Source organism: Oryctolagus cuniculus, chromosome 9, assembly GCF_051225735.1.
Source record: "Oryctolagus cuniculus isolate XC-2025 breed Fujian yellow rabbit chromosome 9, ASM5122573v1, whole genome shotgun sequence".
In the NCBI taxonomy this organism is placed as follows: Eukaryota; Metazoa; Chordata; class Mammalia; order Lagomorpha; family Leporidae; genus Oryctolagus; species Oryctolagus cuniculus.
The window spans coordinates 63,532,894-63,556,499 of NC_142875.1; the positions used below are offsets into that span (position 1 = coordinate 63,532,894).

The 23,606-nt window shown below is 43.4% G+C and overlaps 1 protein-coding gene across 4 annotated transcripts in view; it reads right to left on the reverse strand.

The window, feature by feature from the left end:
• Positions 1 to 23,370, reverse strand: part of LOC100340237 (large ribosomal subunit protein eL21) — a 46,778-nt gene extending 23,408 nt beyond the window's left edge. Inside the window, exons 1-2 of one of the 4 annotated variants that reach the window (XR_016212901.1) lie at positions 22,945 to 23,370; positions 16,817 to 17,341 (exon numbers count right to left, since the gene is read on the reverse strand). The gene's annotated coding sequence lies outside the window, so the exon portion shown is untranslated. Of the gene's footprint in view, positions 1 to 16,816; positions 17,342 to 19,501; positions 20,689 to 22,944 lie in introns of those variants that run through there. The other 3 variants (XR_016212902.1, XR_016212903.1, XM_089303662.1) reach the window with 3 other exon arrangements.
• Positions 23,371 to 23,606: the final 236 nt, after the last annotated feature.

The following is a 23,606-nucleotide window of genomic DNA, read 5'->3' on the forward strand; positions in this document are numbered from 1 at the left end:
TCTAGCTCCCTGCTAATGCACCTGGGAAAGCAGCAGAAGATGGCCCAAGCCCTTGGGGCCCTGCATCCACCTGGGATATCCAGATGGAACTCCTGGCTCCTGGCTTCAGTAGCAGCTGTTTGGGGAGTGAATCAATGGATGGAAGGCCCCCCCCCACATAACTCTGCCTTTCAAATAAATAAAATAAATTTTTAAAAGGAAAAAGCTAAGAAAGAACTGGGGATAAAGTTGCATTAATCTGGACCCTTTTGGGCCAGTGCCGTGGCTCTCTTGGTTAATCCTCTGCCTGCGGCACCAGCATCCCATATGGGCACTGGGTTCTAGTCCCGGTTGCTCCTCTTCCAGTCCAGCTCTCTGCTGTGGCCCGAGAAGGCAGTGGAGGATGGCTCAAGTGCTTGGGCCACTGCACCGGCATGGGAGACCAGGAGGAAGCACCTGGCTCCTGGCTTTGGATCAACACAGTTCCGACCGACCGTAGCGACCATTTGGGGAGTGAACCAATGGAAGGAAGACCTTTCTCTCTCTCTCTCTCTCTCTCTCTCTCTCTCTCTAACTCTACCTGTCAACTAAATAAAAAATAAATAAATAATCTGGACCCTTTCAGAACTTTATCCAGAAATAACAACCCTGCCAAAAGGTGATTTGTATGCTCGTATAACCAAAGACACTTCTCTAGCACTTCTGGTTGGAAAGGTGAAGGATTCTGATTGGCTCAGCTGAATCATGTGCTAAAGCCCAGACCATTCACTATAATAGGAAGTGAGTCACATGCCCACATGTCATGTGATACAGCAAAGTGGATTCATTTCTGGAAGAAAGCATAATTATGGATGGTTACTTCAGAAACATTGTAAACTGACAAATTTGAAAGAAGCAAAAATATTTAAAAATAGCTATAGTGCTACTCCATTAGGATTTTGGAGAAAGCATTATTTCCGAATGCCATTGGTTTTCCACTGTGGACATCAAGAAGGCAACACAGCATACTGACTAGAAGCATGAGCTTTGGACTCATCTTCAAATCCTGGCAGTGTCACTTATTAGCTTTGCTACTGGGGCAAGTCACTAACCCTCTTGAAAGAGCAATCTTCTCAATTGCAGAATAAGGATGATAATAGAATTTGCCTCTTGGGTTAAAGTGCTTGGTGCAGTGTCCAGAACTTAATTAAAGATCATTGAATATTTACTATAGCTTTATTACTTTCATTAGCATCATCATAGGTAATAAGTAGAACATCCAGGAATTTCAAGGATACAGAGTTCTCAGATGTTTTTAGAACAAGAAACATCTCATCATACATTCTCTCCATTGACATTCAGCCACATCCATTGCCTTAGATCTAATTCAAATTTCCCTCTTCACCCGCCATAATTTCTTTTCTTACCCGCCAAGACATGAAACACTAATGTACAGGGTAGAAAAAGCAAGATAACGGTGCCCTTGGTAGTTATTTTAGCCTTTCCAAAAGAGATTTCACAGGCAATTGAGGTCTGGGAAATTGCAGTCTTAGGAGGTGACTACACCGTGAGTGCCAAAAGACAACTCCTCAGAGAGATATCAAAACAGCTGACCAACTTCTGGAACCAACTAGCAAGGTAATGTGTCACCCCACTAGATTATGCTGCACAGAAAACAGCTGCAGGGACCTGTATGGAAAAATCAGAATCTTCATAAAGATGGCACTGCTTCCTCCTCGTTCACTCTACTACAGCTTCCTTTTCATAAAATCCATTGAAGTCTTCACAACAAGGAGTGTCTCAACAGAAACTGGTTGTTTCCCACCACACTGTTGGGGGTTCCTGTAGCCTGTAGATTGAGGACACAGCCTTTTTTTTTTCAATTAAGTAAAAGAATTTGGGATAGGAAAATGGATTCTACGTTCCTTTATAACTTTTTCTTCTATGTCTGAATGAATGGTAGCAATTACTCAGGATTCAAAGTCTTGTTATTTTTTTTTTAAGAAAATATTTCAGAATATTTTTTCTTTCTAACTCTGAAGGGTGACTAGAATAACATTTTATATTTATAGAGAACCAGTCCTTGGAAATTGCTACAAATAATGTCAATGTTTTTCCCCCCAGAATTCCTGATGGAAGCAACATATTTTCTTCACACCACTTTTATGGATTATATAGTCTGTCAGAAGCATTTTGGAGGCCAGAACCTGGGTTTTCTTTGGATTAAAAAATGTAGTATTAGATTTCTTTTCTATTAGAAAAACAACATTTCTATGGCAAAGTGGGTTTTTTTGCCTAGCACTCAAGGTAATTACCTTAAGAAAGAATTCAAGTGACTTCTGGCTTTTCAGCACAATCAAATCATTCTCTTACACACTCTTTACACCCATAACTGTGATGGGGGTGCAGTATCCTGGGGATCTCGAGTTATAGGTTGACAGTAACAGTAAGTACAGTTCTGTAATGTGAAACTGGTGTGTGTGTCCTGGCTAACAGTGCCCACCTTCCTGTGAATTGTAGTACTAAATGTTTGTAAGTCGACATCTAGTCCAACATTACCTTATTTTCAGATTGAAAAACCATCAATGCTCAGAGAAGTTGGATAATTTATCTGGAATTGTACAGCTAATTAGCAGCATTGAAGATACAAAAAGATTGCAGTTTCTGGGTGTGCTTTGTTTTCTGGTGTTTTTTTTTTTTTTTTTTTGGTGTTATTGTGATGCTGACTGTTTAGAGTCATGTAGCTGCTGTAAGAAATAAGCCCCTAAAGTTGGTGGTTTCACACAATAAACATTTACTCATCACTCCTGTTGTCAGTACAATGTGTGTCTTCCTAGTCATCAGATGATGGCTCTCATTCATGCAGTGATTCAAGGACCCAATTCATTTTGTGACTTTTTCACCCTAAGGTAGTGATTCGAACCCAGGAGTGATTTTACCCCCTGGAGAACATTTGGCAATGCCTGGTGGTATTTTTGATTGTCACTAGTAGAGAGATTGTCTTGGCATGTAGTGGGTAGGGGCCTGGAATGCTGCTGAACATCCTCCACTAAACAGGACAGCCCCCACAACAAAGAATTTTCTAGCTGCAAATGTCAGTAGAGCCTAAGAGACTCATTATCTTCTGCTTCTAGCCAGCTATACAGGGAAGAGCCTATCTGAAAATGTCTTGGCCTGGAAACATTAGTTATAGGTCCTATTTACATGCAAGAGGGACTAAGAAATGAGTGTTGGTGAACAGCTGTTTCTGTCTTTGAGGAAGCAAAAATTTTGGGTGCACAGCTGGTTATTCAGTGGCACTGGCACAATTTGAACTGTACATTTTTCTAGTTTCTCATACAATTATTGAAACATCAATGGAGCTAATAAAACTGATTATATATATAACTGATTTTATACATATATATACATATATATATTATATATATATATATATATAATATATATATATATATATAAAAGCCTTGATTCCTCCCTGGGCTCCAGATTCTTCTGTCCAGCATCCTGCTCAACACATCTTTAGGTATCAGAAACACAATACAGCCAAGCAGAACTTTTACTACATCCACAAAAATTCTAGTTCTTCCTCATCTTCTATCTCAGCAAATGACACCATCATTCTCCTCCCCACTTTTTTTACAACCTCAAACAATTACTGAGCACCTCTTCATTATCTCTGTCTTCAAGATATTTCCCTTGCAAGCACATCCATGGACCACCATCTGTAGCCTAAATTATTACAGTGACCTTCTAGTTGGCCTCTCCGCTACTTCTGATATTCCACTCCAGGGCTACTCATCAACAGAAACCAGTGCATTGTTTATAACTGTATTAGAAGATTATTTCCTCATAGCTGATGTCAGCTCACTCACCCAGGTAGCTGGACCATGCCCCAGTAAGGAACACGTGAGACCCATTTGTTCTGTCCCATTGTTCCTCTGGGGTCTGCAACCATTTCCATCACTCCACATTTCCCTGGCTCTGCTACTGCCACTGGTCTGGTGGTATTTCCATTCACCATGGTTGGTATACATAGTCTTCTAGTACATGGGATACTATCATGAAAACAGAGTTAACTTAGCTATAAAAGGATAAGCTATTTTGTCCATATCTGGCATCCTCACCACGGTGTATATGACCCACTCTTCTCTCAACTCGTCTTCCACCTTTCTCCACCTCTTTCACTTTGCTTTAGCACACTGGTATGTTCTGTGTCCCTCTAATGTGCCAACTCCCTGTCTGTGTTGGGACTCCACACTGAGTGTCCCTTTGCCTTTGGAGCAGTTGCCTGGATGCTTGCACAGTTGCCTTCCAGCCTCTCCAGTCCCTGACGTCCTTCCTACACAAGGGGGCACACTCTGGAAACTGCTGCCCTGCTCATCCCCAACCCCATTGTTATTTCACTTTTTCCATGGCACTTTTCACCTTCAGTGGCAATAGCATCTGATGTGTTTGCTCGCACACTATTGGCCCTCACTGGAATGGAATGCCCCATGAGGACAGGGGCTCTGCTGGGCTCATCCCTCGGTGTGTCTCAGTGCTAGAGGAGTGCCTTGCATATAGTACCTATCACTAGACAGGGGGAATCAGTGAATGACAGGAGACCCTTGGAGCAACAGAACCCGGGGAAATGAGAATGAGTCTTGCCCCAGCTCTACAGTGGATCTCAGAAGGTTCTCACCCATTATATTCTACTCCTCACCCGCACTCCCACACACCAAAAAAAAAAAAAAAAAAAAAAAAAAGTGCTAACCACAGAGGTCTCCTAGGAAACAAAAAAGAGAGAAATCCTCTGATTCCTCAGTGAGTTCCCTCCAGCAGCACCGGACAGGAGTCACCAAGGGTGTCACTTCTGAAACCTTTGTGTTCACATAGTCACAAGTGACGGGCTCCTCTTCTAGGAGCTACACTAAGAATTCTGGGGGCAGAATTAGAAGCCTACTTAGCAAAGTCTTTTATGTTTTTTATCCTTCCCTCTCCACTCCTTATCTAACCTCTCATTCCTTTTTTCTCCGGTAGAGCCAGCTTGCCCTCTGACCTTCACTACCAACCAAGGCTACTCTGGGCTTTGGAAAAGTATCATGATTTGGAAAGCAGGTCCACATTCTGAGTCATCCCTGGAAGGTTTCCATGGCCAGCCAGCTGGTTGCTTCCTGGAGACTTCACACCAGGTAGAGAACCATTTGGCACACATGCATAGCTTTGATGTTGCTCATTAATCTTCATTGTCACAGATTAATTTCTCCATTCCTTCAATGGACACTTATTGACTGATCACAGAACTAGCCTTTTTGCTTTTAATTTTATTTACTTATTTGCGAGGGAGAGAAACAGACAGAGCTCCCATCCACTGGCTCACTTCCCAAATATTCACAGTTGCTTGCTGGTGAGTCAAAGCCAGGAGCCAGAAATGCAGTGCAGGTCTCCCAGATGGGCAGCAGCTTGAGCCGCTGGAGCCATCAGCACTGTCCCTCAGGGTCTGCATTAGCAGGAAGTTCAAGTCAGGAGCCAGAAGCAGGAATCAAATCTCAATGCTCTGATGTGGGATGCAGCCATCTTGACCACTGGGCTAAATGCTTACTCTCTAGCCTTTCAAATAGACACCAGCTGTACCTTGAAGTTCAGGAGGTTTAAGATACAGAGCCCACGGTTACATGAGTTTTGTAAACTGCAAAATTAAAATATTTTAACTGTCTTGAGCTGAGAGTATCAGTTCCTCTCCAACTTTCCTTTCACCACACCTGCCGACACCTTGAGCTATGTTGTTTTAGAGTCACTGCAGTATTCCTGGAGCTCTGCTGAGGGCACACTGAATTGGAGACATATCTGGTTTGGGTTTAATGGAATATATTTAGTTGGTTCGCAATGTGCTCCATACATAATTAAGCTATTGACCTTTATTGTGGGATGGGGAAATTGCTTCCAGAAATTCTTTCTGCAACCCAAATTGATGCTCATATAGCACTGTGCTGTGAAGGCTCACGGAAGGAGGTCCCATGCCATTCATGTGCGGTGCACACTCTAACCCTGAAAATATACCAGAAATGACTGGTCACTGAGGTTTGAGATTACAGAGGTAGCAACTTGTCCTTGAAAATTCCTCTAATGATCAAACATGTAAAATTGCAAGTGGAAATTTCATGGCTGTCTAGTGGGAAGGGAAATTCTGTCTCTTTGGGGCACAGACATACAGTACTCTAAATGGCAAATATGTCTTGCTACGAGTCACACACTTTGCATACTAGTTATTTAATTATTCAAGGCTACTTTATCTTTCTGTATTTTTTCTTTTTCTTTAAAACTATCATCATACAAACAGGCTATCAAAGAGGCTGCCAAAAGGATATGGCTCTGTCAGATACTTAACTTATGAAAATAGTTTGCTATTTTTCTGGATTATAGTGATGGATTTGAAGCTTGTCAGTATTTTAAAACTTGTCATTTGGGGCCAGCTTTGTGGCATGGTGGGTAAAGCCACCACCTGTGACACCAGCATCCTATATGTGCAATGGTTCATGTCCTAGTTGCTCCACTTCTGATTCAATTCCCTGCTAATGGCCTGGGTAAAGCAGTGGAAGATGTCCCAAATGCTTGGGTCCCTGCTACCCATATGGGAGACATAGAAGAAGCTCTTGACTTCTGGCCTTGACCTGGCCCAGCCCTGGCTATTGCAGCTATCTGGGGAGATGGAAGATCTCTCTCTCTCTCTCTCTCTCTCTCTCTCTCTCTCTCTTTCTGTAACTCTGATTTTCAAATAAATAAATATTGAAAAAAAGTTATCACTTATTTTGATTTTTCCCCTTTATTTTGAATAATTGTTTAATTTTCTTAGATGAGGCCTCCACAATTGTTGAGCTTCAGAATACTGGGTTTGCTACTAGCTGTAGGTATGGATGGTGTGCTTCTAATTATTACAGAGCCAGGGAGAGTGATTAAATGAGTCTGCATAGAAGAAGCATAGGAAAAGGACCAAAATATGATCAGAATACATTTGACACCCCTCTCTCCCAACTCCTTGTCTCTTCTAAAAATCATCTCCAACAAATCGAACTCTTCGCAAACGATGGAAAATGATGGAGCTAAATTGTGATGGTGGGTTTTGAACTAAATCAGGGGGCTCTCCTCTTTTGTCTTTGCCATGATGCTAACAAGGAAAGTCAGTAAGCGTGGCTGGACCAGGGAGCAGTCAGTCACTCCGAGGGCTGATGACAGCAAGCTGATAGTCAGGAGATGCTCAGTGCGCTCCTGTGCGGCAGGGTTCAAGTGGATATTCTCTGTAGAACCCAGTGTGTGTGTTTCCCTTTTTCTTCCTTGCTCAGACCGTAGCGATTATTCCAGTGAGTCTCTCACTCAGTGAGCCTTTGACTAGGCGAGATCACTTTCATGAGAACTTGAACTACAAATTGAGTACCATGCTGCCCACCCTCCCCATCAGTCCTCCATAGAGTCGTTTGCCTAAAAGCTATCCAATGCAACCAACTCACCAACTGACCATTGATGGTGGTTGCCATCCCATTAAACAAGATAGGGCACAGCATGGCTTTCCTACAACTAATGCAAAGTGTAAAGGGAGTAGACCCAGAGCCGTAAGGGAAGCAGCCAGCAGATAATCATTGACTACACAGTGGATGACCTTTTCATTGAAGGTAACAGGTATGATTAAACTGCCTCTTGCAGAGAGGGTGTTGAAACTGAAATTCTTGAGACCTGACTCATGGCTTTCAGCCCTGTCTCTGGCTCCTCTGGACTTGGTGGGAAGAGCAGGTCATCTGCCTTAACCAACTCTGGGAAATCCCCGCTCCAGGCCTGCCCTGGAACATTGCAACAGCAGCCAGTGTTTTCCTTTGTCATTCAAAATTTGTTTGTGTGCCTGACAAGGAGAAGATTGCAAGTAGGTACATGAACTGGGTGGAGGGAAAGCTGTAGGGATCAAATAGCACCCTGGACCTGTGGCCAGTGCCAAGGGGAGGGACGCATGCCAGTGACTGCGGTTGTGGTCCAAAGCTGTCATTATTTTCTTCCTGCAGCCCCCGAAACACTGTTTATTTCCTGTTTCAAACTTCTGGAGGTGTACTACCCCAGGACATAATTTAAGGCAGCAACATCACAGTGTGGTGGTCTCTTTGGTTCTCATTTGGGCATTTCCAGAAGCGATACTATATTGTTTAGCAAATGCCATTTTGTCTCTGTAGAAATCTGATCCCTGCCTTGGCGTCCCCTCGCCCCTACCACTCCCTACTCCTCAGCTTCCCCTGTGAAATGAGAGTTAAAGATCATCAAGTTCATAACCATGCTTAATTCAGTCTTGATGTTTCTCTTCTATGTAAAATCCTTTGAATCCAGTGGGAGAGGAGAAAGAAGTGAAACTGGATAGTCTAAATAATTTGTAGTTAAAGCTGAGATTTATGAGGGGACTGACGGCAGAGGGCTTGGTTTTGAGTGTGTCGTTAGCCTCTGAGAGCCAAAGCTTCCCCTTGACTGGATACATATGTCTCCCATCACTTTGTTGGCAGTTGGAGACAGAGTGGTTCCCATCCTTCGGGGGTGCGGGAACACCTACAGGGGTCCCCAGAGATGGAGCCTTGGTCCTTGGAAGCAAGAGGAGGATAGGGTGTTGCTGTACAAAGTATTTAGCATGTGGTTCTTCACTATGCAAAAGAACGATTTTGTGGTGGGGGGGTGGGGGGAAGCAAGGCAGGAGGAAGGAGAGAAGAAACCACGCAAGCTCAGAAACACACCAGGGAAACGAGGCCTGGGGGCATCTAGTGTGAGCTTCAGACCCTGGCTTCTTGTCAGGCAGCTCTTTTTGCCAAAAATACAGGCTTTTGAGTAGAACTGTTTTTGGAGCACAGGTAACAAACAGAATCTTGCTAAAATTCATTTTGAGAAGCTCAAAGATCAGAGCAAGACAATACTGAAATTCTAGAACCCCTTGACATACACTTAACTCTTTGCTTTTTGAAGATATAAGATAAACTGAATTAATATAACACACTTTTCAACGTACTTGACACATACTCATAGTAGTTGCTATAGAGGCACTGTTTGATTCCATGCTTTAACCCTTAACACGTACTGTTGTAGTCATTACTATGACTCTGTCTTGACTTTGCTTTCCAAGAGCTGATGTGAATATAAAGAGTAGGTGAGGATATTGCTAGCCATACTCTAAGAAGACACAGCAGCAAGCAAAACAAGATGTGAGGCTGAGATTATACCCTTGGGGACAGCTGTATGCAGCAGTGCAATGGGAGGCCCCCTGGAACCAGGATAAGCCTGGCGGAGTGCCTGTGCATGAGAGTTGCTCTTCGTCTGGAATCCTTGCTGCAGACAGTCTGGGCGAAAGAGCCAGAGAGATGTGGGGCCCAGATCTGAACTCCACAACTGTCAATTAACTGGGCTGTGCAAGTCCCCGAGGGCCTCTGAGCCCCCATTTCCGCCTTTACAAATGGGTAGCATTAAATCACTCCCCAGGGAGGAGGAGGAGAAGACCAAGTTAGTATGGGGTGACCAGCTGACTCCCGCCTGTCACAGTATCTGGAAGAGGTCTAAGGACTGGAATTTACAATGGAACACAAAGGATTAAGAAGGAGGAGCAATATCCCCACGGGGAATGGCATATAACTAATTTACTCGCAGTTAACTACAGCACGAGTGCACGCACGTTGTAATTTACAGTTAGCATCCACATCTAATCAGAGAGTAGATGATTCTTCTTGTGTACTTTCCGATCTCTTCTGAGACCAGCTCTCAGGAAAGCTTTGTCCAGGTGAGCCTCACCTAAAGGAACACCTCTGCCCTGGCCTTTTCAGAACCCTCTTTCTTCTTCCTTCAACACGTGGCTCTTTGTGGCCCCTGGTCCTCCCCTCATCTGGACCACCAGTGTGCAGCCCACGATGGGCCACTTGGAACCGTCCCTTCCTTCTACCTGGGACAAGTCTCCTGTCGCAGGCAATTCTTTATGCATGATATTCAGAGAATCGTCACCTTTATTTCTATAACTGTAACTGGTCCAAATGACACTTTCTCTCAGTAAAATGAGACTACTCCCACGGGATTGTTTAAAAATACTATTTTAGGGACGGCACTGTGGCGTAGTAGGCTAAGCTTCCGCCTTTGCCACTGGCATCCCACATGGGCACTGATTCGTACCCCTGCTGCTCCTGTTCTGATCCAGCTCTCTGCTCTGGCCTGGGAAAGTGTTAGGAGATCTCCCAAGTGCTTGGGCCCCTATACCCAGGTAGGAGACCCAGAAGAAGCTCCTGACTCTGGCTTCAGACTGGCCCAGCTCCAACCATTGTGGCCATTGGGGAGTGAAATAGCAGATGGAAGACCTTTCTGTCTGTCTCTCCCTCTCTGTCTGTAACTCCACCTCTCAAATAAATAAAGATCTTTTTAAAAAACACTATTTTAATCCTATTATCACAACGCCTAACTCTGGTATACTAAAAAAATTGTTTAATGTTAGCTATCATCATTATCATTCTAACAGTCCTGTCATGGTATTCTTTAAACTGGCTTCCAAAAGATACCCTTCAAATTACTTTCAGCAGTTTCTATCCACATTAGGAGAAAATAGTTTTATGAATCACCCTGACTACTGGAAAGAAGACACACACACATTTCAAGTCAAGGGTTACAAATCAATCAAAACAAAGCAAAGCAAAAAACCATGATGATGCAAATGTCATTTACTTTATGCCTGCTTCCCCAGTCCTTCTTGAAACCAATCCAAGTGTAGTTTCATTGTTTAGTTAGGTAAACACTTATAGGGAGTTAATTTACCTCCAATGGGCATCTTTTTCCTAAATGTAGGAAAGAACCAATATCAGCTCATTTGGATGCGTTACTCTTCTACTTATCTTAATGACTCTTTAAATCCTAAGTTCAGACAGCACCCAGCAGCCTGGATTCACTTCACCGTGTTAAATCGATGGGCCTTCTGCAGGTGGGCATCTCAGGGCTGATTTGTAAAGAAGTACCTCTGGAATTGTGAGGATTGGGCTCACGTTCCAGAGGAGACTGCAACAATGTGAAGACAGGAGCAGTCTACTCCGCTGTAGTGTAACGGGCCTGCGTGGGGGAGAGGGGTGACTCCTGTAGATGAGAATCCAGCCCCAGGCCCTGGAGAGAGAGCCTGCGTTCACAGTCAGCAGCACTGCCCCAGAAGGCATGCACTAAGCACGGGGATGCTTTCCCGGATTTTACCACAGTCTGGTTGACACAATCCCTCGAGATGTTGCAATTAGCTTTGTTTTGATGCTATGCTTCCTGAGCAACCTTCTGATTCTTGTTTCTGTAACCCCAGACACCTTAATACCCAAAAGTGGCACCTTGGATCGTGGAAATAAATATCTCAGTTACGGGAATGGTAGTGACTATATTATATAGAAATAAATTGATTTTAAAGGTTTGTTTATTTATTTGAAAGGCAGAGTTAGAGAGGGAGAGATGAAGAAAGAGGGGGGAAATCTTCCATCTGTTGGTTCATTCCCCAAATGGCTGCAATGGCCAAGGCTGGGCCAGGCCAAAGCCAGGAGTTTCATCCAGTCTCCCACGTGGGTACAGGGGCCCAAATACTTGGGCCATTTTCTGCTGTTTTCCCAGGCTCATTACCAGGAAGCTGAGCAGCTGGGACTCAAATCAGTAATTTTATGGGATGCTGGAGAGTCACAGGTGGCTATGCCACAATGCCAACTCCATGAACTGGTTTTGTAGTATATGCAGGATCTTCAAAAAGGTCATGGAAAATGAGTATTATGACAAACACTGTGCAGGAAGTTCAAAATGTTTTGGGCCAAAATAAAATTTAAAAAAAAAAGTCTGTTCTTCTACAAACTGTTTGAAATCCCCTCATAAATCAATTAGCTGTGATTTTTAGCATGATTCAATGCCTCAAGGTCTAGTAGGCTCCAAGTAGACTTGGTTCTTTAGCAGAAAGCTGAGGACCAAACTCTAAATCAATATTTTCTCAAAATCTATTGTGCTTCAGTTTCCTCTGGTATAAAGCAGAGGGAAATAACAGTGTCTACTTTATATGGTATGAGGGTTTTTTTTTTTTATTAAAAATGTATTTAGTTATTTGAAAGATAGAGTTACAGAGAGAGAGGGAGAGACAGAAGGCTTCCATCCACTGGTTCACTCCCCAAATGGCCACAATGACTGGGGCTGGGCCAAGCCAACGCCAGGAGCCAGGATTCCCATTCTGGTGTTCCATATGGGTGGCAGGGGCTCAAGCACCCAGGCCATCTTCTGCTGTTTTCCCAGGCATACCCAGCAGGGAGCTGGATCAGAAGTAGAGCTGCTGGGACAGGAACCCATGTTCATATGGGATGCCGACCCAACCCACTGAGCCATAGCACCAGTGTTGGCATGAGGATTAACAACTTAATAGATGTTATTTATGTGTGTGTGTGTGTGTGTATTACATGATTTAACAAACAGAAAGCACTTAGAATAGTGCCTTTAGGCCCAGTGAACCACGAGGTGCTATCCACTTAAAACGAACACACTACCAGGATCAGCCAACTGACATCTCTCTTTCCGAGACTTTGTTAAATGACCCTCAAAGGACTCACCTCTCCTAGTTACTCAACCCTGAAAGCTAGACTTCAAATAAAAGCCACACTCAGGGCAGTTTCATGAGCACATGACCTGGGCAATTGCACAGTCTGTGTGTGATTTAATGTTTGACTCTTCTCATCTCAAATTCTGAATAATTTTTCAACAAGAGGCCCCACATTTTTATTTTGTTTGGGGTCCCAGAAATGATGCAATCCTAGCTACATGTGACCAAAGGACAAACCTGAATAAACTACTTTCTTTCCAAGTCATTGTATTCTAGTTCCTAACATGGAACGATAATAATGAGAAATAATGGCAATAATAATGAGAAAAGTGAGATTAGCACAGCCACAGACCCAGTCCTGCCAGTGAGCACAGTGGTGTCTCTTGGACATGCAGCTTTGATCTTAGGCAATACATTTTCTTTCAGGGGTCTTGGTCAACTCAAGGAAAGCAAGAAGAAACTCAGGATGTCCTTCTCAACCCTAAAACACCATTTTCTCCCCTCCCCCAACCCCAAAATAGTGTGCTCACCTGGTCATTCATTGTGAAATGATGTGAATTGCTCAGAGGCACAGACCAATCAGGTAGGCCTTCAGCACAGGGAGGAGCCCTGAACCACGGCCATTTTGGGGAAACTGAGAGCTCAGAATCATTCTGGATGGGACCTCACAGTCAAGACTCTTACAAGTATAGATGGATGGCTGATTCAGAAATGCAGCTGTCACCAAGAAGCCCGCCCAGGTGACAGTCACAGGAGCAACAGCTCTGGCTCCCAGATGCTTCGCCCTCAGCTGCAATGAACTGGATGGGAGTCCTGTCTAACTGTCCACAGGATCTGCCTGCTTAGGTAAGAGAATCCATGTTTGATTCCCACTAAATTAGGTCATGGGAGCTACAGGCAGGCAGTTTTAAGACTGCTATTGCACTCTGTTCTTCCTCTGAGTTTCTAAGATGAAGTAGCCCGAGGAAAAATGGATTCTACAAATATTTGGTTCCCTTGCTCTGGTATTATGAATGCACTTTGTTCATACGGTCAGTCTGACTTTGACACAGGCAGCCATGGCATCAGTTCTGTGTTCCAAGGTTCTTGTCTTCTTCTGGTTCTCCCGCCAGGGAGCCTGGTTCCATTTCCCCATGTGTCATTTCCCCATGGCATGGCTCCCTGCCACTTGGATGTGTGGCTCAGCCCCTCAAAATGCCTATGCAAAGCCCCTTGTATAGCAACCCATCTATTTGTCCTGGCTCTCTGTAATTCAGCTTCTGTGAACATTTTGGCTCACTTTGTTCTGATTTTAGAATCTAGAAATGCAGCACAAGACATTTCTAAGCTGGGAATTTGCCACCCTGTTGCAGAAGTGTGCAGCAGCAGCCCCAGAAAGATGTGTTTTCAAGGCTGCAAAGCGAACAAAGAGCTGGAAAAATGTTTGTTTATTGCCAGCTCTCCCCACGGCCACTTACATAAGAGCTTGGGCTGAGACAGGCTGTCCTGCCCAGCCCGAGGATCAAGAGTAACACTCCTTGGGACGATGACAGAAACAACGTGGGAACCACAGGGCTCTGGCCCATGACGTCCAGGAAGGAAAACCAAGGGGTGTGTGAGGATTAGCTCCTGCGTAAGGATGCGATGGTTTCCTGGGGTGTTTTTAAGTTTGTGGGTGGCAGCACAGTCTCCAAGAGGGGGAAAGGCTCTGACAGCGAGATATGGCTAAAGAATGGTTCTTCATTGTCCATTTTTAAGAGAAAACAATGTACACACCACAGTGTGTGAGCTGAAGGATAGAGTCAAAAGTTCAATATCTTCTGACCTTTCACATTGATTCTGACTTTTAAAAGCTAACATAAATAAATGCCATATCCAAATCTGGGAGTGTTTAAAAATGTCTGGGCAAAATCATGTACATTTTGTTCGACTGTTTATTACCAAAAAAAAAAAAAGAAGGAAAGAAAGAAAAGAAATATTTTAAACCCTTTCTTCAGAAAACAAATACAAAAACAAAACTGTGCCAGGAAAAAATGTGAAACCCATAGACAGATTATGTTAAAGGGTCCAAGGGGCCAGCTTGCCTCCCCCTTGGTGTTACTGCAAAGCAGATGTGATGGACAGAGCCACAGAGGCTTATAATGAAGCTTGGCAAAGCAGGCACAGGCAGTCTCAACTATTCGCAACAGCCTCCCTTGGGAGGAGACGCCAGGGCCTCTTTGTGCAGACTGTTCCAGGCATTAAGTGCATATCAAAAAAACATTTTCCATATGTTTTAACTTAACTTCCAGTTTCAGCGTGGACCCATTCATTCTCATTCCTTCCCTCACAAGCTTCGTGAGTAATTGTCCATTGACTGCTGCTTGCCAGCGTTCCTGGGTGTGCATTTTACTTACGCCAGACACACCTAACTCTTAGCGTCTGTCATCACAAACAAGGCTGCTGCTTGTTGCTTTCGAATGACAAGTTGTAACCAGCACAGCCTTATACCTAGGAGATGTACAACCAGTATTTCATCGACGTCATAACTCTCCTGCTCGTTACTTTTCTGGCTCCTCTCCTCTTCACCTACTTCTCTTTCTCCTACCTCTGCTGCCAAAGCAGTGGACTGACTGATGTATCTACTTGTCACTCTCTAAGCCCCTGATTCATGCTACACCTAGCACCAGCTCTGTAAAATGGAGAGGCACTCACTTTGGGATGGACCCCAAGATCGACTTGAGTGTATGCAAGTTTGCGGCCATGATTTATTTTAACAGAAGTAGCAGGGCCCCTTGATTTACCCAGTGGATCTGGTCTCACATATAAGAACCTTTGTGATTTCTCACTTGGCTTATTTCCCACCTTGTCCTTCTACTGATTCTTCCCCAAACCATCACAGTTGGATTCTGAAACTAATAGTTTCTGATTGTTAGTTTACCTCTCAGATTCTTAAAAACAGTACAACCAAGAATGAAAAGTCCTAAACTATTCAGACTCATGGGTGGCAAATGGAAGAAACATATCCTGAGCCAGCCCAAGTCTGAAAGGGAAATATTCTTGTTCGTGTAACCAAATCATAACAAGGATGGTGGATTGCGGGCCCTAAAGCATCCTCAGAGCTCTCTTACTCTCTATCCTTTTTGCTCCTGCCTGATGCCATTTTCCTAGACCTGTTCCTCCATGAGGTGAGGACATGGTCGCCAGCAAAGCTCATTTGCCACAGCTCATGACCTGAGGAGATAGGAGCTCCCTGCCCCTCAACCACAGTCCTGCAAGGAATGAGGCTGATTGGTCCGCTCAGTGTGCTTAAGCCTGTGAGCTGGGTGATTGGCCCTTCTGGGTCATGTCTCCCCACCTCCACCTGGTGGCCAGGGGAACAGAGTCTGTTACCAGAAATGGGGGAGGGGTGCTGGGCAGATTAAACAACCACCACTACAGCACCCAAGGAAGAAGGATCTCCTTGTAGGCCACAGAGCCAACCCTCAGTTCTTCCTCTCTGGCCTCGCAGTCTCATGAGTGATGTTTAAGTGCTTCCTGTGGTCTAGGACATCTCACACCTTCCATCTGAAGATATTACAACAGTCAATATCCTAGCATCCTGGCAGAGAAAAGATCAGAAAGAATAGTTTGCCTGATTTTTCTGCTAATACCAAGAATTAATCAGAGACAGAATTTGGGATGCACAGAAAATCATATGCTGAGAAAATTAGAGAAAATTTAGGATAACCTAGATTCTCTACACTCATCAGAGCTTCCCAAGGAAAGATGGTGATGGGTGATCAAAGGTCTTACAGGGGCATCTTGCATTAGATGTGAGGCCAAGCAAGGGACCTCTTAAGATCCTTGAGACTCTCAGAAGTCATGAGTCCACAAAACCATCCCAACCTGAAATGGGTCAATTCCTTCCTTAAACTGTCAGGACATTCCTCCTTCTCTCCACTCCTGTTAACTGCTTTTAATGGCTTTGAAAACAAGGATTTCATCTAGATGTCTCATATCAACTCAGCTCCTGCAAATTAAACTCATATCTTAAAAGTCTGGTAATTCTCAACCATTAAAAACTAGAGGGAGTATGAATTTAGCTCAACTGCTAATCCACTGCTTGGGTTTCCCACAGCCCATATTGAAGTGCTTGGATTCAAGTCTCAACTCTGCTTCCAATTCCAGCTTCTTGCTAATGTGTACCCCAGGAGGAGCAGATGTCTCAAGTACTTTTGTGTCCCTGCCACACATGTGGGAGACCTGAATTGAGTTCCTAGCTCTTGGATTTGGCCTGACCCAGGGCTGGATGTTGCAGGTAGTTAAGGAGTGAGACAGTAAATGGGAGACTTTTTCTTTCTCCTTCTTTTTTTTAAGATTTATTTATTTATTTGAAAGTCAGAGTTACACAGAGAGAAGAGAGGCAGAGACAGAGACCGAGAAAGAGAGAGAGAGAGAGAGAGAGAGTGAAAGAGAGGTCTTCCATCCACTGGTTCACTCCCTAAACAGCCTCAATGGCCGGAGCTGCACTGATCCGAAGCCAGGAGCCAGAAGCTTCTTCCAGGTCTCCCATGTGGGTGCAGGAGTCCAAGGACTTGGGCCAACTTCTACTGCTTTCCCAGGCCACAGCAGAGAGCTGGATTGGAAGTGGAGCAGCCGAGTCTTGAACCGGCGCCCAAATGGGATGTCGGCGCTTCAGGCCAGGGTGTTAACCTGCTGTGCCACAGCACCGGCCCCGCTCTTTCTTTCTTTTCTTGTCTTTTATCTTTTCCTCTCTCCTTCCTTCCTTCCTTCCTTCCTTCCTTCTTTCCTTCCATCCTTCCTTTTTCTTTCTTCTTTTTCTTTTTTCTTCTCTCTCTTCCTTTCTCTCTTCCCCTTTCAAATAAGTAAAACAAATTTTACAAAAATATAGAAACAAGAGGAGCCCTGCCTTGGTCCTCATCCTATTTTAAGCAGACTTTGTAAACCTGCTCTTCGTATATTTTAGCACTTTATCTCTTTCCTTTGTGTTATGACCAAATTTACCAGATCGTGGCTCAGAAAATAAGGCTGAAGTTGAACACGGTGGTCTATAATATCTTTAATTTTTCTGATGACAGAGAATTACAAGGGGAGAGAGAGAGAGAGAAAACACAGACATCTATCCTAGTCACTGGAACATGTGTATATGTTACTTTACAAGACAAAAAGAAAATTAAAGTTGCTACTAATGTGACTCAAAATTCAGCCATTTGCAGAGTGAACCAGAAGATGGAAGATATCTCTTTCTCTATTTCTACCAAATAAATAAATAAATCTTTAAAATTTATATATAGTACATTATCATTATCTATAGTTATCCTTCTGTGCAATACAACATCAGAACTCCTTTCTCCTATCTAATTATAACCTAGTATTTATTAGTCAATGTTTCTCCACTTCTCCCTACCCCCCTACTCTCCTCAACCTCTTTTAACCATCATTCTACTCTCAATTTCTATGACATCAACATTTTTAAACTCCATATGTGAGATCATGAAATACTTATAATTTTGTGCCTAATTTATTTCACTTAACCTAATGACCTTCAGCCCCATGCATGTTTTCACTAATGACAGGATTTCATCTTCTTTATGGCTGATAAGTATTCACTTGTGTATATGGACCACATGTTCTTTATCCAGTCATCAGTTGATGGACACATAGGGTTGTTTTCATTGATTAGCTATATTGTAAATAATGTTGCAATAATCATGGGAATGCAAATGTATATTTTTAAGGTTGATTTATTTGTTTATTTGACAGTTATACAGAGAAAGAAGAGAGAGGAGAGAGAGAGAAAGAGAGAGAGACACTGTCCATCCACCTACCTACTCCCAAATGTCCACAACATCACAGGAAAAGCCAGACTGAAACCAGGAGCCTAGAACTCCACCTGGTCTCTCAAGTGGATGCAGGGGCCCAAACACTTGGACCATCTTCTGTTGATTTCCCAGGCTCATTCACAGGAGCTAGATGAGAAGTGGAGCATCTAGGACACAAAATGGTGTCCGTGCAGGATGCTGGTGTTACAGGTGGTGGCTTTACCCACTAGGCCACAACATCAGCCCCAGAGATGTATCTTTGACATACTGATTTAAATTCTTTTGAATATATACTGAGGATTGGAATTGCTGGATCATATAGTGCTCTGTTTTTCATGTTTTTAGGAACCTCTATTTTGTTCTCCACGCTGGCTATACTAATTTACTTTTCTACTACAGCGTGTTGTAGCTCCTTTTTCTCCACACCCTCTCCAGAACTTGTCATCTTTTTGTCTTTTTGATAGCAGCCATTTTAACTGGATTGAGGTGATGGATCATTGTGGTTTTGACTTGCATTTCCCTGATGTGTACTGATTTTGAGCATTTTTAAAATATACCTGTTGTCCTTTTGTATGTATTCTACTGAGAAATAGCTACTTAGATTTACAGCTCATTTTAAAATCACATTAATTTTTGATGAGTTATTTGAATTCCTTATATATTCTGGAAATTAACCCCTTATCAGATGTATGGTTTATAAATATTTTTTCCCATTCTGTGCAGTGTCCACTCTGTCAAGTGTTTCCTTTGCTGTGCAGAAACTATAATTTGATATAATCCCAAATGACTATTTTTTCTTTACTATGCTTCTGTGATGTTATTCAAAGAATTCTTACCCATTCCAGTGTTTTGAAGCATGTCTGTCTTCTATGTTTTCTCCTGGTAGTTTCATAGGCTCATGTCTTACACTTCAGTTTTCAATCCATTTTGAGTGAATTTTTGTACATGGTGAGAGATATGGATCTAACTTCATTCTTCTGCATGTGGATATATAATTTTTCAGTAACATTTGTTGAAAACCCTGCCATTCTATAGTGTGTGTTCTTAGTACCTCTACCAATGATAAGCTTGCTGTTGATACACATGTATATTTATGTTTAGGCTTTATATTCTATTCCATTGACCTATGTGTCTGTTTTTATGCCAATAGAAAGCTGTTTTTTTTTTTTAAGATTTATCTATTTATTTGAAAGTCAGAGTTACACAGAGAGAGAAGGAGAGGTAGAGAGAGAGAGAGGTCTTCCATCCGCTGGTTCACTCCCCAGTTGGCCACAATGGCCGGAGCTGTGCTGATCCAAAGCCAGGAGCCAGGATCTTCTTCCAGGTCTCCCATGTGGGTGCAGGGCACAAGGACTTGGGCCATCTTCTACTGCTTCCCCAGGCCACAGCAGAGAGTTGGATCAGAAGTGGAGCAGCTTGGACTTGAACTGGCACCCTCATAGCATGCTGGCATTGCAAGCGGTAGGTTCACCCACTATGCCACAGAGCCGGCCCCTAGAATGCTGTTTTAGTTAATGCATCTCTGTAGTGTATTCTGAACTCAGGTAGCATAATGTCTTCTGCTTTATTCTTTTTACTCAACCTAGCATTGGATATTTGACTTTTTTGTTATCCATTTTTTTTGGTTCCTTGAAAAATGCCATTGAATTTTGATTGGGGATTGTTGAATCTGATATCACTTTAGGTAGTATGCACACTTTAGCAATTTTGATTCTTCCAATCCATGAACATGGGATGCCTTTCTATTTCCTTGTGTCAACTTCAATTTATTTTGTTAATATTTATTGTTTTCATTGTGGAAATATTTCACTTCTTTGGTTAAATTTACTACCAAATTTTTTTGTTGCTATTAGAGATAGGATTCATTTCTTGATTTATTTCTCAGAAAATTTGCTATTGACATATGGAAATACTGCTGGTTTTGTATCCCTCAACTTTGCTGAATTAATTTATTAGTTTATTAGTTTTATTTGGGGGAGTCTTTGGAGTTTCCTATATATAATATATTGCCATATGCAAGCAGTGACAATATGTCTTCTTTTCAATTCAGATGCCCTCCTATTTCTTTCTCCTGCCTGATTGCTCTAGCTAAGTAATATGTTGAATAAAAGTGGTGACAGTGAGAATCCTTATAGATAATAAATTTGTGTCATTTAAGACAATAAAATTGTGGTTATTTGTTATAGCTACAATTGGAAGTTAATATACTTCCTATTTCTTCCATGTGTATCTTGAAATATTAGATTCTTTAGCATTCTAGTTGCTGAACCATGTAGTGACAAGATAGTGTAGTGGGTAAAAAGGACAGATTTGACTCTGAGTAAATTGGCTCTGTTTGGCTCTGAGTAAATCAGTTTCTCTGGTCCTCAATTTCCATATCTGCAAAACAAGGCAGTTTTATTGAACAATAGTCAGAATCATTTTTCTATTAAGTTCAGGGATTCAACATCCCCTCTCTTTCATTAATGGTAATTAATGCTCTGCAAGCACCAGTTAACACCTGAAAAACCCAACTCACCACTGACAGCAGAGCTTTGGCAGGAAGAGAAGGTCCACAGGATGCAGCCCTCTCTGGGCTTATCTACAGCCAATGAGGGCACGGGTGGTCAGAGTGGGCACAATAGCTACTTGGTTTGCTCTAATTAGGCATAAAACATCTGGTTCCAAGTAATAAACACTGATGAAAACTGAGGTGCTGGGAAATCTAAAATCCAAGTGGCTGCTGAAATCCTAAAGGAGAAGAGATTTGTGCTGGCTTCAAAGGAGAAATGGGCCCTGGATAAGCATATTCTATGCATAAGTCACAATAAGAGAAAAGTCCAGAGTGCACTGGGAATGATGAACAGACTATACTAGTAGAAGAGAAGATTTTTTGGTGGGGCTACAGTCAAGACATATAGGAGATATTAAAACCAAATAATAGGATCTTTGGAAGATTCCAAAATAAGAACAGAAAGACAGGGAACTCCTTGAGCTCTCCTGCATCACGTGCTACATTGTATGCATGAGGCTTAGCATAGTGGAAGGCACGTAATCATTGCTCAATATTTGTTGAGTGAATGAACATCAATATATTTTGAAAAGGGTGTTTCCAAACCCAAGCTGAATTTAAGATAGGAAAGTAGGACCTCAATACGAGAATGCACTGGAAGATGCAGAGCTAGAACAACTTGATTCCAAGGAAGGGGAAGAGGAGCCACCTAAGAGTCATTAAGACTTTCCCTAGGGGAAGTCGGCATGTGGTGCAGCGGGTAAAGTTGCCACCTGCAGCACTGACATCCCATGTGGGCACTGTTTCAAGTCTTGGCTGTTCTACTTCCAATCCAGCTCCCTGCTAATGTGCCTGGGAAAGCAGTGGAAGATGGCCCAAGTGCTTGGGCCCCTGCACTCACGTGGGAGATCTGGAAGAGATTGCCGGCTCCTGGCTTTTGATTGGCCCAGCTCTAGCCATTGCTGCCATTTGGGGAGTGAACCAGAGGATGGAAGATCTCTGTCTCTCTCTTTCTGTAACTCTGCCTTTCAAATAAATTAATTAATTAAAAAAAATACTTTCTCTAGGAGCTAGGTGTTTGGCCTAGCAGTTAAGACTTCAATTAAGATACCTCCATCTCATATCAGAGTATCTGGGTTTGAACCCCAGGTCCAGTTCCTGGTTTCAGATGTCTGTTAATACAGACTCTAGAGACAACACTGATGGCTTAAGTACAGTTTCTTTTCTTTTCTTTCTTTTTTTTTTTTTTTTTTGAACAGGCAGAGTGGACAGTGAGAGACAGAGAGAAAGGTCTTCCTTTGCCGTTGGTTCACCCTCCAATGGCCGCTGCAGCCGGTGCATCGCGCTGATCCGAAGCCAGGAGCCAGGTGCTTCTCCTGGTCTCCCATGCGGGCGCAGGGCCCAAAGACTTGGGCCATCCTCCACTGCGCTCCCGGGCCACAGCAGAGAGCTGGCCTGGAAGAGGGGCAACCGGGACAGAATTGGGCGCCCCGACCGGGACTAGAATCTGGTGTGCCGGCGCCGCAGGCAGAGGATTAGCCTATTGAACCGCGGCGCTGGCCACTTAAGTACAGTTTCTGCAACCATGGTGGAGGCCTGGATTGACTTCTTGGCTGTTGGCTTTCACTACTGCAGCCATGTGGAGAGTGAACCAGTGGATAGGAGTTTGCTCTCTCTATCTGTTCTGGCTGCTGTCTGTATCTATCTGTTTTGTACATGTATGTATGTATGTATATATGTGTGTGTATATATATATATTTAAATAAGTTTAAACAACAACAAAAAAGACTTTTCCTAAACTGTTCCAGCTGGGAGGATGTCATTTTCATTCATGCAAATCTCCAAGGAAGGAGGCCCACCTCAAGAATAACACTACAATAACCCAGACAGGTCGGCATACTTTGAGTAAAATCCTCAGGCAGCGGTTTAAGCATCACTAACCCCCATTATATTTTCAGTGGAAATGACCACAATTACTCTCCCTGTAATCAAACCTGGTTCTTAGTTTACCCCCTGCCTCCCTTAGACTCAACAACTCTAATTCCCCTAACTGCTTTCAGAGGTCCATTTCACCAACTCTGCTAGTTATTTCTATTTTTCTCCTCTGATTCCTTTCCAACTCCGCTGTCTCTTAAGTCACTTACCTGAGGCTGACGATGAGATTTGCTTCAGTCACACTCATCTGATGGGTCTGCTTTTCCTCTAAGTCGTTGGCAAAGGGCACAGCTCAGCTCCAGGAGGGAGTCCTGGCCTTGTGGGAACATCTCAGTTATGCTGCCCATCTTGCTAATTAAAGACTCAGACTGTCCTTGCCTGGAGGACCCTTTGCCCCCACAGAAATCAATGAGAAGCCCATCTCCACATAGGGTCTGGTGTCACCTCCTGGGGGAAGTCACCATCCTCTGCCTCTTTTTCCTGTTCTCTAAGCCTCCCTATGTTTGCCTCAGCCAAAGTCCCTGCTGGCAGCCACAGCGCGTAATTGATGGCCTTAAGGGATATCAAAGTGCTGTTGAGAAAAACCACAACTCAACAGCCACGCAGGTGCTTCCTGCAGCAGGGAGCAGGGGGGAAGTGTCTTTAGAAAGCCCTAAGTAGAGCTGAGTAGGGATGTCAACTTGACAAATGACTCGTGAGAAATGGCCCCGTTGTTCTCTGGTGTGTGATTCATCCAAGGCTGCGCTGGGGTGGGAGGCAGGGCACAGCCAGGAGTCCCACAGATGGTCACTTGGGGCCGCCCTTCAGCCTGGCTCTCAGCTCTCAGACGAGATAAGAAAGCAGTTGTGTTGATTCTTGCGAGCTAGGTCAC